The 14378-nt window shown below is 47.8% G+C and overlaps 1 protein-coding gene across 2 annotated transcripts in view; it reads right to left on the reverse strand.

Annotated features, from left to right (window-relative positions):
• Positions 1-6201, reverse strand: part of SLC39A10 (solute carrier family 39 member 10) — a 78924-nt gene extending 72723 nt beyond the window's left edge. Inside the window, exon 1 of one of the 2 annotated variants that reach the window (XM_059727236.1) lies at positions 5860-6201. The gene's annotated coding sequence lies outside the window, so the exon portion shown is untranslated. The remainder of the gene's footprint in view (positions 1-5859) is intronic. The other variant, XM_006276795.4, reaches the window with a different exon arrangement.
• Positions 6202-14378: the final 8177 nt, after the last annotated feature.

Below are 14378 nucleotides of genomic sequence, written 5' to 3' on the forward strand. Positions count from 1 at the left end.
TGACGCCCCCTGGCACTCAGCGTTGAGATGTCTAGTACATTTCTTCCATCTGAACATCAAACGTATCAGTAAAGAAAAACGATCCCAAAAGATGTTAGTTAAAAATAATGATAAAGCATGCATTGTTGTAAGAGCATTTTCTCTCATTTCATGTTTCTATTCATATTTGGGAGGGTGGGAGGTGGAAATCCACAGATGTACAGGTAGCTCCCTGGGCTAGTCTCAGATGGTCACGTCTCAAAGTCTCCATGTGAAACAGTGCTTAGTGCCTGAAGTGTTCTCAATAAATGCAATGAAAGTAACACACAAACACTTTCCCATCGGTACATACATGCTGAGCACCAGACACGGCTGCTGTCATCTTTTGGCAAGTTGTACTTGAAGAAAAGCGTAACTTCCCAAGAGAAGGTTTTTTCTTCTTTAAAACCAGCTTCATCTAAGCACTTTGCTCAGCAACTGGCATCACATTTATGTGCGTCTTTATCAGATTTGTTTATATTTTAAATATTCTCAGCTGCAGTTTGAAGGGAAAGAATTATATTTCTAAACTTATAACTGAAGATCCTCTTCTACCTCTCCCTCTCTCCTTTTCTTTTGCCATCAGTTTATGTAGGGCCTTTCACCTACTGTTTTAAAAAATGATAATTGAGCGTGAGATTTTTTTTTTAGGCAGGGGGTGTTGAATACTATAAACCAGTAAACATAATCAATGATCCAGATATCCTGGTGACTGAACATAAAACATTTAAAAGCTAAATTAGACTCCCACTAAAATTTATTTTATACATACATACATAAACAGGTAATCTTTTTTTTCCATAACAGGAACGTGAAACAGATGGATTCTTAAAGCTGAGAGAATTTAGACTCCTTTCATATCTGAAGACTTGTAACTGTTTTTCACAGAACATAAAAAATAGTAAGAAATCAGAAGAAATGAATTTTATTTTTCTTTCTTTGAACTGACCTCTCGAGGATGTTAAGAGGAAAGGGGAAGAGGTAGATTTTTTGAGAATTCTGAATACCTGTTTAAAGGAAAGTGACATTGGTAGAAGTATGAAAACAATTTGACACCTAAAGAACTCTGGAAAAACAAATTAGGCTTGCTTTTACTGTTCATCCACCAAAATGTTCAGGGCCCCTAAAAGACCTGTGCCCACTTTTTGGCCCCAAACAAATACAAGGACTTAGCATCAAACTCCATATAGCAGTGGTTCTCAACCAAGGTGCTCAAGAGACCCTTTCAGGGGTGCTGCCAGCACAGGCACCACGTGCCTTATGCACAGCTAGACCAAGAAGGCAGCAGCCTCCCTAGTCCAACCCTGTACAGCATCTCCCAAAAATGGAGGCACACAGTCTCATGTAGAACTGCCCTGCATATCTATTTCTAGGAAGGGTGGGGGGAGGGTTGAACCAGATGACCAGACAGGACTATAAGAGTAGGTGCTCCTGCTTGCTTTAGCCTATCAGATAACCATAATGGAGGCAGGAACGCACATTCACAACAGCCCTTCTCAGGTTGGCTGTGCATGAGGGGCACAGAACACTTTTACCTGGTGACAGCAGAGTTGGGAACCACTAAGGTAAACTGAGGCAGCACAATGGTGGTTCTCAATGGGAGCCCTACCAAATTCTGAAAAGGTTATGCAGGGCTGTCTTGAATCTAAAAAGTTTGAGAAGCACTGCCGTACAGGCACAGGTATCCTCCCACTTGGGCTCTACTACATGATCAAGGTCCAGGTTGTAAATTTTCAAGCCCTATTAAAGTTTTCTAGTAAATTAGTGACAGGTTTATCAAATAGCATTTTTGATATTCATAGCTACCATCATTATTTTCTAAGAATTGTACATTTGTATCACTTTTCAAATTCAGTACACTCTACAGCCTTGTAGAAACATTCAGTTTGGTTTCCACTGGGAGAGCAGCAACTCTCTCAGGAGAGACTGAGTGTAGAGATGTTCAGACTTTTTCTCCCAGAGTAAAAATGGCTGCTCCAGGGCAAAAATAACTTAGAAACCAGGGTTAAATCACTCCCAGGAGAGTTTCTGTACATACTGGGGCTTCTCTCAGAGAATAGTCCTCCAGCATCCCCTTCCTCCCCCCTCAGGGAAACAGCAGGCACGTCTGCAAGACATTTACTGCAGTTACCTAATTAATTCTGCAGTAAAGTCTCAGCATCCATGTGTGGCTCTATTAGGCCACAGTAAAATAATTAACACCGATGTAGCATAGTACTTGTCAACACAGGTACCATCCTGCAGCAGATTTATTTACTCCACTGCAATGCACGTGTAGACACTGGTGGGGCTGGCTGGGGCAAAAGGGTGCTTCAGTGCAGGGGCTGCTTGCCAGGTAGCCCTGAAACAAAACACCCCTGTACCTCAAGCAGCCCTTCCACGGCACACTGAGCTTGGTCAGAGTAGCCCTGGGCTAGGAGGCTGACCTGAGCCCCCTTCCAGATGGGGCTGCTCAACATGCTGCAGTCCCTGGTGCATGTATAAACGTGGTGCCAGGGCACAATAAACTCTAGTGCAAACTGCACTGGAGTTTATTCAATTGAATTAATAGCACATGTAGATGCGCTTAGTATGTTGCTCACTGGCCTCTGTTGCTCCAGCAAGGAGAACATCTCCCCTTCACAATCCCCACATTGTGCTGCAGTGAAACAGGCTGAACATGGGTAGTCTGGGTGAGCCAATCAGGACTGCTCTATGCATTACTGTCATGTGTTGCTAGACAGACAAAGTGAGCCTGCAGAATATTCTGAGATGTGTGCCCAGGGCACACCCTGTGTGCAGTGTCACACTATGAGCTCTCCACTCTTCAGGGCCTTAGTATTTGAATGTTTATACATGCAACACTGAATAAGTTTCTCCACCAGAACAGGCCTAGGAGAGTTCTTGCAAATTATCTGAATGTGTGTACACAACCTACACTAACTCCTAAAGCAGCAACCCTGTAAGTAGGTAGTATCCCTACTGAAATTGAGACAGAAAGCATATAAACATCATGCCCAGCAATGGTTATGGCCACACTACTCTACAGTAGGGAGGCAGGGCCTTGTCACCTTACAGACCTCACCTAATTCAGAGGTATACTTCAGGTAGTCAAAGTGGGACCCATGCCCTATTGTAATCAAATTTAAAAAAAGCCTGAAGTGATTTGAGTTGCACGTTTCTAATCCAGACTGTAAAGCTTGTTTCCATCTACACTCACTAGTCAAACCGTTATATTTATGCATTTAAAATTATAAAAGTACTTCAAAGCAGCTTATCTCATTTATGCAAAGGTGCTAAGGGAGTCTGCACTAAACAGGATGTACTACGTTTGTACACATACCTATTTCTCCCCCCTACCCCTCCCCCTCCCCTTCCTCAATCCATGGTCTCCTCAACCAGTTTTGCTTGTAATGTCTGCTTATTGGAACATATTGGAATATGTTATTTATGTTTATTAAGCAGCTTCTATGCAAAGCTCAACATTCTAGACAGCTTCGTGGAAGCTGCGCGCTTCTTTTGGAAGCTGCGCACTTCTTTTGGAAGCTGCATTCACCCGGGCTCAGGATTTCTGGTTCATACAGACTGTTTCCAAGCACTAGAACAAGCAAAATATCATCAAGATTAACATTAAATACAAATACACTCTACTAGTGGATTACTGAAAATGAATTTTCAGTTTTTAATACTTCTACTATGTAGAAACTTGCAAAAGAATCAGTTAACTTGATTGTTACCTGCATGCTAAAGTTTTGTGTGCATCTTTTTTGTATTAAGCATCCTATTTTAGTTTTGCTTAATTAAAAAAAATCCAAACTAAACTGAAATAGGAAAGACTCATGACAAAGCAAAGGTGTCACTTAACCCATTTAATTATTCTAGACTACAGCAAGTTTGTGAGGAAACAGATTGCACTTTTGTCTTTATCCAATTTCAACTTCCTGTTTACATGCAACATACCTTGCCACAAAGTATTGCAAGACTACTACAAAAGAGCTGTTTAATAGAACGTTCTTTTTTTTTTTTTTTTTATATAGAAGTAAAAAAACAGGAAACCAACATTTTTTGCCTTTGTTTTTGTAACAGTTCCAAATATTCCATGCAATGTAAAGACGGTTTGTGGGCTGAATGTGAACTGAACATCCCCAAATGTTTTAATGTAGTTAGCCTGTTACATTTCCATATTGAACCATAATTTTTGACATTTTGATTGGTTACTTTATTGGATCCACCTTCAATGGCTGCTGATCTACTTTCTTCTACTGAATTCCTACCTGGTTACATGACCTTTGACAAACACACATGACGAAGTAAATCTACACGTAGGGCTTGTTCTACTCATTCTTCCAAAACAATTACATGGTTGTACTATAGCATAGATAAAAGTTCTCCAAGTAAAGATAAAAATTGAAAGAGTCACTACAGGGAACATTCCACAACATTTATTTCAGACAATTATTTCAAATCAAAAGAGTCAGAGAAATTGTCATGCTTTGTCAGTTTTCATGGACTAAAATGGATTAATTTCGGCACAGGTGTTCTAACATTAACATACCATTTAGAATGGTATTGAACATAGGAACAATAACAAAATAAATCCAAAGTCTTGTTTTGGGATCAGTGATGTGTGGCGCCACTTGTAATCCCCCTTTTCCAAGAAACCATATTCAGTGAAGTTTTTCTTCATGAAAACCCAATGAAGATTTTATTGAGAGAATAATTATTAGATGTCCTCTCGCAATAAGAAAAACTGGTCCACAGGTGTTCTACTTTCAGAACCCTTTAAGCCCATGATTTGAAGAAACAGCATTTGGAAAAACCTTTATAAAATTAGTACTTTCCATTCTTCTATCCTTATTCCTCCCAGGCCACCTCAAAAGAAAGATCTGTTTATCTTTAGGAGTTGCACGCTTACATCTGTTGGGAGACAGCAACCTATCCTAAACTTCGGAGTGTCCCACGATCTGTTCTCCAGTGCTTGTTTCAAGCTAGACACCACAAGCTTGGTGAACTAAGCAAGCAGGCACGGCATCCCGAAGTTAACTAGGTCAGACTTGGCAATCACCCAGGTTAGCTATGGCATTTTAACCCATTACTATTTCTAATGTTAAAAGCACGTAGGGATTTGAAAAGAAAAAGAAGTGCCAACAAATCATGGACAGCGAGGAGGGGGGGTGGGGTTTCTTCCCGCCAAACTTTCTGACAAGAAACGCGGGGGGGGAGGGGAAGGGGCTGAGGCATAAGGAAAAACCGGCACGAAGGACAGCAAAGCCGCCCGCTCCCGGCAGGGACAATCGCCGGCGCGGCGGCACTGAGCAGGCCGCCTCTGGGGTAGACCTCGGCTCGGGCGCCGGCACGAGGAGCGGCCCCCAGAGGCAGGGGAGAGCGAGGGGCCGAGGCCGCGCAGGCCGGCACGAGGGAGCGGAGCGCAGCGCAGCGCCCGCGGCCCAGGGCCGGGACCCCCAGGCCCACAAGGCCCCACGAGGCCCAGCCGGGGCGGGCGCTTCCCGCCTGGGAGCACAGCCCGCCCCGCTTCCTCCTCCCCTCAGGCCAGGCCGGGCCGGGGGCGCCCCTCCGCCGCAGGAGTGTCTGCGCTGCCCCCAGAGCAGCGGCCCCCGCACCCCTCCCCTCGCTCCCACCACAGGCTGAGACGGCCCGGCGCCGGGTCTCGCTGCTGCAGCCGCCGCCGCCACGTGACGAGCAGCCGCCCCGCGAGGTCCCCCGGCAGCCGCTCTGCAGCCCGGCGAGAGCTGCCCCCGCCGAGCCGAGCCGGGCCGGGCCGGCCAGACCGGCCGCCGCCCTCTCCGCCGCGCCGGCCGGTTGTGGGGGAGGGCATGTAAACAAATGGGGTTTTATAGCTACCTCACTCGAGTGCCGTGTGCATCTCCCTCTCCGCTCGGTACCAAACCGCCGCGGCGCCTCCTCCTCCGCTCCTGCCGCAGCGCCGCTATTCACAGAGCGCGCTTACGCCGGGCCCGCGGCCTGCGCCGTGCTCGCCGCTACGCACTATGCGGACGGACCGCCCGGCCGGGCCCTTCCCGCTCGTGACCCGGTCTTTCTCAGCCTACGCAAACGGCGTAGCGCCCGCGTGCCCCTCCTGCGGCTGCTGCGCTCATCACTCAAGTCGGCCCGGCCGGGGCGCGCATGGGCGGCGCGGGGCTGCCTGCGGGGAGCTGGCCCGGGGCTGGCGGGGAGGGGGCCGAGCCAGGCTGCGTGCTTGTTTCCGGGCCCCGCGAGGCCTGGGCGGGCTCAGTGCCCCCCCGCCTGCGTCGGCCCCACTCGCCACTGCGGGGCCGGGGGGAGGCTGCGGGTCGGAGGTTGGGCCCGGAGACGGGCCGGCGGGGGCGGGGGGCACACGGAGCTCAAGCCAAGAGGGGCCAAAGGAGGGTCTAGTCCAGCGGGTTGGGCCGACAACCCGCCGCCGGGGCTCGCAAGACGTTTGCAGGACGCGGAGCCCGAGCCTGGTTGGGCCGGCCTCCTCGCCGCCCGCCCCGAGGCACCAGGAGCCGGCCAGGCCGGGCGGGGCTCCGTCCCTGGTGCAGCACCTGCTGCAAGCAGCCTCGCTCTCCCCCGCCCCCAGCCTTGCCAGGCCTTAAATAGAAAATGGTTGGATTAGAAGCTCGAAATTATCCTATTTGCTGAAGAAAAAACTATCCTGCACTGAAAAAAACCCGCAAAGAAGTATGCAAATAAACCTTATTTACTTTATATTGCTCGCTGTAACAGGAGTGAGTGAATGAGAACTGGGTCAAAGTTGAAGCAGTACTTTGGAGGCAAGCAGGGGGAAGGAAGTGCTGACAGCAAACCCAGAAGTTAAGACTCAGACTGACCTGGGTTTTGCATATGTTGCATCCAAAATATCATACATTTTTAACACTTCTGCTATTGATTGTACACGGGTTGAAATCATACAAATATGATCACTATTGTACACCTGGTAACACTGCCACCTCCATGCAGGGGGGAGAGGGGGCTGCTCCAGGGGCCAGCTGCTGTCCCTGCTCCACCAGGGTTCATCCAGGCAGAAGCTGCAGCAGCCGTCCAGTGCCTGCCTCTTCCTGAATCGCAAGGTATTGGCTGAGCAAAGGGACAGAGCACACACAAAAAAATGGCAGGAAGGAAAATGGGGGAAGTTGCAGGCACTTCCCCCCAGAGAGTGAAGATACACAATCTAGAGCCACCATTAGAATGAATGTAACCCCCCCAGCTGCAAATGCATGGGGGCAGCATGCCTGGAGGGGAGGGAAAGACAAGGGAGAGTTGCTGGTTGCCAGGCATGGGCAGTGCAAGGCAGGGAGCTTGGGGCATCCCCCCTCACGGGAAGTCCATGCAGTGGGCTGCAAAGAAAGGGCAGGGGAGCAGGGCTGGGCTACATGAATAGCCTGGGCTGCTTGCAGCAGGGAGCCACAGACCTGCAAGTAGCTGCATCAGTGTCCAGAGCCCTGGCCCAGCTCGTTGCTGGCAGTGAGTGCATGCACACATTGGGGAGCATGGTGGAGAAGAGGCCAAGGTTGCACTGCCTCTGGCCCCTTCCCCACCATGCACCCTGAGGTGCTGGCTGCTGGGCTGGGGCTCCGGACCTGAGTACAGCTGCCAACCTGCTGCCGAGCAGCCTGGTCTCTGTGGCAGCAGCAGCTACACGTGCACCTCGGTGCATGGTGGGCAAGGGGGCTTGGGCAGTGCAAGCCCAGCCCCTTCCCTGTTGTACACCCAGAGGTGCACATGCAGCCACTGCTACCATGGAGCCTGGCCGGCCTGCCTGCCACATCTGGCTTGGGCTCTGGGCAGCTCTTGCTGGCCACTGCAGCCTTTCTGCTGCCCGCTGCAAGCAGCCTGGGCTCCATGGCCAGCAGCAGCTGCCCAGAGATCAGGCCGGCTGTGGCGTGCTGAGCAAAATGGCCTCAGGTGCCATGCTCTGGCACATATGTGCCGGTGGTTGCTGACCCCTGGTCTAGTCTGATCCCCTATGGGTTAAGGAGTCTTACCCGAAAGCCCTTGAGCACAGGGACTCATGTTCAACTCAGGCAAGGCACTCTGCCTAATGGCCCCATGGGATTGGGCCCCACACCACGTCCACCCAACCCAGCATGACTAATAGAGTGGGCAGGGTAATGTTATCCAGCCCATGGCACTTCCCACAGGTCTAGACTTTGGGCGGCAGGGGAGCAGCATTGCTGCCACAGTTCCCCCACTGCCCAATTTTCGGATCAAACAGGGTGGATTTGATTTAAAGCCAATTAATTTAAATCATGATTTAAATTGCTATTTAAGTCATGGAGCAGGAAGTCACAATGTAATCATTCGTTTCTACAAAAAGTGCATTTCTGTTGTTTGATATCCTTCATTCATTTAACTTCTTGAAATTTTGCACTTTTAGAGAAAGGTAAGGGCTTGACTGTGTATGCAAATTTACAGAGACAATAGGGCTGATGGATGAGTAAGGTCTGTTATCTCTTGTCTCCATATACTGCTGTTAATGAGGATGCTATCTCTGGAGACAAACTCCCTGTGCCTGAAGAAAGGCATTTGTGCCTGAAAGCTTGCAAAGAACATTTTTTCCAACTATTTAGTTGGTTTAATAGAAGATATCACATCTACCCAAAGAATCTTGTCTGCCTATGATCTCTGGAGACACAAATCAGTGGTTTGAGAACTGAAACGAAGCATCACAGAGATGTTTAATGGGATCTTCTAGACTGAGCATTGAGTCCCATTGGGTAGAATGGTTTATTTAATCTTTACTAATCTATAGAGGAGCCTCTGGGAGCCCCATAAGATTGGGCCCCTAATACAGTCCATGGCCTGTTGTGACCTATTTATAAAACTTCTAAAAAGGTTACCTGACTATATTGTCTCAAATAGTATATAACTAGAAGTTATAATCCTTATTCCATGATGATATCTTTGAGCTTTAACATATCTTAAAACTATCTTTATAAATGTTCATTTTTTTAAAAGCGTCTTAAACCCCGCCTTAAATACGATTAAATAAAAAAAATGATTTAAATAAAAAACCCAGTTTTTCTCCTTCTTTTTTTTTTTTAAATAATTGATTTTTATCTACCCTGAACTGCAATAACATGCCTCTGCAGGCTGGATCTGGCCTTGGCAGTGGCATAATCCCTCAACTCAAAGATGATCTCTACTATGGCTCATTGATGACTTAATTAAGAATCCGATCCTTGAGCCACATATCCATCCACAGAAGTTGCAGGTCTTTCTGCAAGGGAGAGTAGGTGGCAGGCTGGCATTCTTCTTTTCCTTTCCCCACTCTCTTGTCTGCTTCAAGGGCAAGATGCTTGACCTTGAAACGGGCTGCTGCATGGTTGAGGTAGTGGCGCTGTTGCAGGCGGTCGGCAGCTAACTGACTCCTCCCAACTCTTGATGTTGGCATCTGTTTTCTTGAGGTATGCCTTCAACATGTCCTTGTAGTATTTTCTCTGGCCACCGCAAGAACTCAGGCCATTACTAAACTGAGAGTAGAGCACTCGTTTTGGGAGTCAAGAGTTGGGCATCTGTACACAATGTCTGATCCAGTGAAGTTAGTCCTTGAGAATCGTTGGCTCAATGCTGGATCTGGCCTGCAGGCAGAACATTGAGCACCCCTGAACTAAAGTGTAGTGGCTGGGAGGACTTGAGGTGGCGAATTACCTGTTTCCCTTGTGTCGGGACCGAGGGCGGTCTAAGGCTATGGGCAGTAGCCCGGACTGTCAGGTGGGGTTTTTCCATGACGAAGTAGAGTTAGGCATGGAAACGTATTGGTTGTATAAAGAAAGCTTTACTTACACTACCGATGGTCACAGTGCAGGAAGGAAACTTGCTTGAGTTACAGTTGCACACAAACAAACAGAAGTGAGATCTCTTGTCGAACCGAACCGAGATGAGTCATCGATGTACGACTCCGCACGCTCAACACGGGGGGTATGTCAATCTTTCCACTATGATGGGGAGTGGTTAGAAGCTGATCAGGCCCCTATGTCCTCCTCCAAGACACACGCGGAGTTTGCTAGGCTCCACAGCGCGCTTAGAGTTCCCCACTAGATGGTTGTGGAGTCCTCCAACTTGGGCGGAAACTGCTCTAACCTTTTATAAGGCTAGCAAGCCAATTGCTAGCCGCCACGTAGGAATAATTTAGAATTGACCAATAGTGGGACACTAATTTGCATACGTGTGGCGGGAACTCTTTTGCACCGGGGTTTTCTCTCTGCAGCTGAGAAATCCACAGTGCAAAGAAAGCTCCATGTGGCAGGAAAATTCCAATGTGCCGAGGCACTAAAAATCATTGGGTTATGACACCTTGGTACTTTGTTCCAGTGTTTTATTATGTTCACTGTTATAAATACACACCAAATTTCTAATTGGACTTTATATGTTTTCAGCCTCAAGCCACTGTGCCATAGCTTTTTCTCTTACATTAAAAAGTTGTTTCTATCTTGTATTTTCTCTCCGTGAAGTTGCTTAAATATTGAAATCAAGTCACCTCTCAAAAATATTCTGGCTCTATATATGGTTATTTTAGTACAAGAATTGTGAGTGACTAGTCCTCAAGGAAAAAATGTAACCTTAAGAAACCTGGGATGCAGTCTATTCATAGATTCATAGATGCTAGGGTCGGAAGGGACCTCAATAGATCATTGAGTCCGACCCCCTGCATAGGCAGGAAAGAGTGCTGGGTCTAGATGACCCCAGCTAGTTGCATATCCAACCTCCTCTTGAAGACCCCCAGGGTAGGGGAGAGCACCACCTCCCTTGGGAGCCCGTTCCAGACCTTGGCCACTCGAACTGTGAAGAAGTTCTTCCTAATGTCCAATCTAAATCTGCTCTCTGCTAGCTTGTGGCCATTGTTTCTTGTAACCCCCAGGGGCGCCTTGGTGAATAAAACCTCACCAATTCCCTTCTGTGCCCCCGTGATGAACTTATAGGCAGCCACAAGGTCCCCTTTCAACCTTCTCTTGCGGAGGCTGAAGAGGTACAGGTGCCCCAGTCTCTCCTCATAGGGCTTGGCCTGCAAGCCCTTAACCATACGAGTGGCCCTTCTCTGGACCCTCTCCAGGTTATCTGCATCCCTCTTGAAGTGCGGTGCCCAGGATTGCATGCAGTACTCCAACTGCGGTCTGACCAGCGCCCGATAGAGGGGAAGTATCACCTCCCTGGACCTATTCGTCATGCATCTGCTGATGCACAATAAAGTGCCATTGGCTTTTCTGATGGCTTCGTCACACTGCCGACTCATGTTCATCTTGGAGTCCACTAGGACTCCAAGATCCCTTTCCGCTTCCGTGCCACCAAGGAGGTCACTTCCTAGGCAGTAGGTATGCTGGACATTTTTCCTCCCTAGGTGCAGCACTTTGCATTTCTCCTTGTTGAATTGCATTCTGTTGTTTTCTGCCCACTTGTCCAATCTATCCAGGTCTGCTTGCAGCTGTTCCCTGCCCTCCGGCGTGTCCACTTGTCCCCACAGTTTTGTGTCATCCGCAAACTTGGACAGAGTACGCTTCACTCCCTCATCCAAGTCACTGATGAAGACATTGAAGAGTATCGGTCCTAGGACCGAGCCCTACAGGACCTCACTGCCCACACCCTTCCAGGTCAAAACCGACCCATCCACCACGACTCTCTGGGTGTGACCCTCTAGCTAATTCACCACCCACCGGACTGTGTAGTCATCCAAGTCACAGCCTCTTAACTTGTTCACCATTATGGGGTGAGATACCGTATCAAAGGCCTTCCTGAAGTCTAAATAAACGACATCAACCCCTCCTCCTGTGTCCAGGCGTTTCGTAACCTGGTCATAAAAAGAGACTAGATTAGTCAAGCATGATCTACCTGCTACGAACCCGTGCTGGTTTGCCCTCAGCATAATTAAGCCTGCTGGGCTCTCGCAAATGTGAGCCTTGATAATTTTTTCAAAGACTTTGCCAAGGATGGAGGTGAGACTGACTGGCCTATAGTTGCCCGGGTCCTCCTTCCTCCCCTTCTTGAAAATGGGAACCACATTGGCCCTTTTCCAGTCCTCCGGGACTTGGCCCGTGTGCCACGAGCGTTCAAATATTCCCGCCAGTGGCTGTGCAATGATGTCGGCCAGTGCCTTCAGTACCCTCGGATGGAGCTCATCTGGGCCTGCCGACTTAAAGGCATCCAGTTCTTCCAAGTGACTCTGCACCACCTCAGGGTCTACGCATGGAAGTCTGGCGCCTTGCTCCTGCCTCTCTACAATCCCAGTGAGAGACTTGTCGTGCCCCTCTCTTAGGAACACTGAAGCAAAGAACTCGTTGAGGAGTTCAGCCTTGTCCCCCCTGTCCGTCACCATTTGCTTCTGCCCATTTAGCAGGGGTCCTATTCCTCCCTGGGCCTTCCTTTTATTCCCTATATATCTAAAAACAATTTCTTGTTATCCTTTACTTGGGATGCCATCCTCAGCTCCATGGTAGCTTTGGCCCGTCTAACTGCCTCCCTACAAGCGCGAGCAGAGGAGGTATACTCCTCTTTGGTAATCTCTCCCTGTTTGCACTTTTTATGTGCCCCCCTTTTGGCCCCTATTAAATCGGGCTTTTTGATTAAAAACAGAGCAACTGGAGACTGCACTTTTCTGTGAGGTTTGTTTATTTTTTAGCATGGTAGAGGAGTTGATATAACTTTTTAACAGTAGGTGGAACGTGCAGTTATTTTGAAACCGTATGTGCTGGGTTCATAGTGGGTCTTCAGCACCTCTGAAACAAATGGAATTGCTACATAATGTGGAGTGTGTTACTATACTTTTCAAACACTATTTACCAACCTTGTGTAACAATTTGAGTACATGCAGGGGAAAGAAGGTGCTTGTACCTTCTGATGGCTCATTTAAAGTGATTGTTTTTCTGACTAATTTTAAAAGAATAAAGAGAAGCTGGATTTTGTTTTCCCTTTTTTGGCCCCACATCCAGTCATTAATTCTTTAACCTACCCAAGAATTCTTTCTGATTAATCTCCTTGACATATTGTAGTGTTGCCACTGGCTGTGAACTGGAGGGATCTTGTGATTACTGTTGGGATCATGGCCCTGGAGGTTGATTAACTGATAATGTAGGAAGCCAATCGCAGAAGGTACTGAAACAACCTCAGCTTCTGCTGATGTAAGTAGAAGCTGAATATCTTCAGCTGCTCCCAGAATAAGACCCTGCAGTCCTAACAGCAAGGTCTCTGCTGAATTCAGCTTTTGTAGTTCCAGACTCTTGAGTCTCATATGCTACCTTTAAAGTACTTACAGTTCAAGGCTGAAGCCAAGCTGATGGCCTGAAAAGAAACTTTCCTGTCTGTTCACAACCATAACGTGCTAGAAAGATTTTTTTTTTCAAAGTGTCCTTTTATCAGAATTCAGCAGCTTCAATCCCGAACAGAAATATATTTTTTTCCAAAGCAAGACCACAGGTTGGTCTGAAAGTAAAAATACCATTATCAGCATACCCAGGAGGTTTAGCATGTCAGGACTTCTGGGGCTTTTTATATTTATTTCAAAATAGATTAAAATTTTTTTTTTAAGTTAAAAAGCTTGGGGAAAAATATAGATAACAGTATTAAGCCAAGAGGGAAAAAATAAATTGTTGCTCTCATTGACTTCAATATGTATATGAACATTTATTCCCCCCCCCCCCTTTGCTTAATATTTCAATTACGTTATTGACTTCCACAGGATTATTTGCATATTTAAGCACGTGCTTAAGTGTTTACAGGATCAGGGCTAATTTACATGCATGTTCACCAGAACAAGCAGTGATGTACATATTGTCAGTTATATGTCCTAAGTTAGAGGATGTGGGGAAAATTTTGGACCCGTTGAAGTCGATGACAAAGATCCTGATGATTTCAGTGGGGGCATGTTTAAACTACATGGGCGTGTCCACACATGCAAGCAGGCATGCACTCTTGCAGCAGCTCAAGTAGCATTGGCACAAATTTCTACTGGAGATTTTGGCTCAGCACACGTGCTTGAACATGTACTTTTGTGTGGGGCAAATTGTGCCACTTGGGGCAAGCTAACCATGCCCAGATCCTCCTGGATCTTCAGCCAGGGGAAGCTAAAGGCTAGGGCCAGCACCTGTGATGGCCCTAGCAGTATAAAAAGCTGCCCTGGCAAGCAGTTCAGGGTTACTTGCCCTCAGGAACTTCTGAGGCCCAGCCAGGTGGTATTTGGGGATAATAGTCCCTTGTGCCAGCTGGGCTGCTGAAGCAGCCCTAACCTAGAGTGGGCCCTACATCCTCTACCCACTGCAGCAGTCTGGCAGTGGGGGCTGCTGCCTGGCTGTGACCTGCTGCCACCTGCGACAGCATCTACCCTCTTGGCCCTGCAGCCCCATGGCTGTGCAACTGCCAGACCCAGACGGGGACTGCACGGCTGCCTAGGT

This window comes from Alligator mississippiensis, chromosome 4, assembly GCF_030867095.1.
Source record: "Alligator mississippiensis isolate rAllMis1 chromosome 4, rAllMis1, whole genome shotgun sequence".
NCBI lineage: Eukaryota > Metazoa > Chordata > Crocodylia > Alligatoridae > Alligator > Alligator mississippiensis.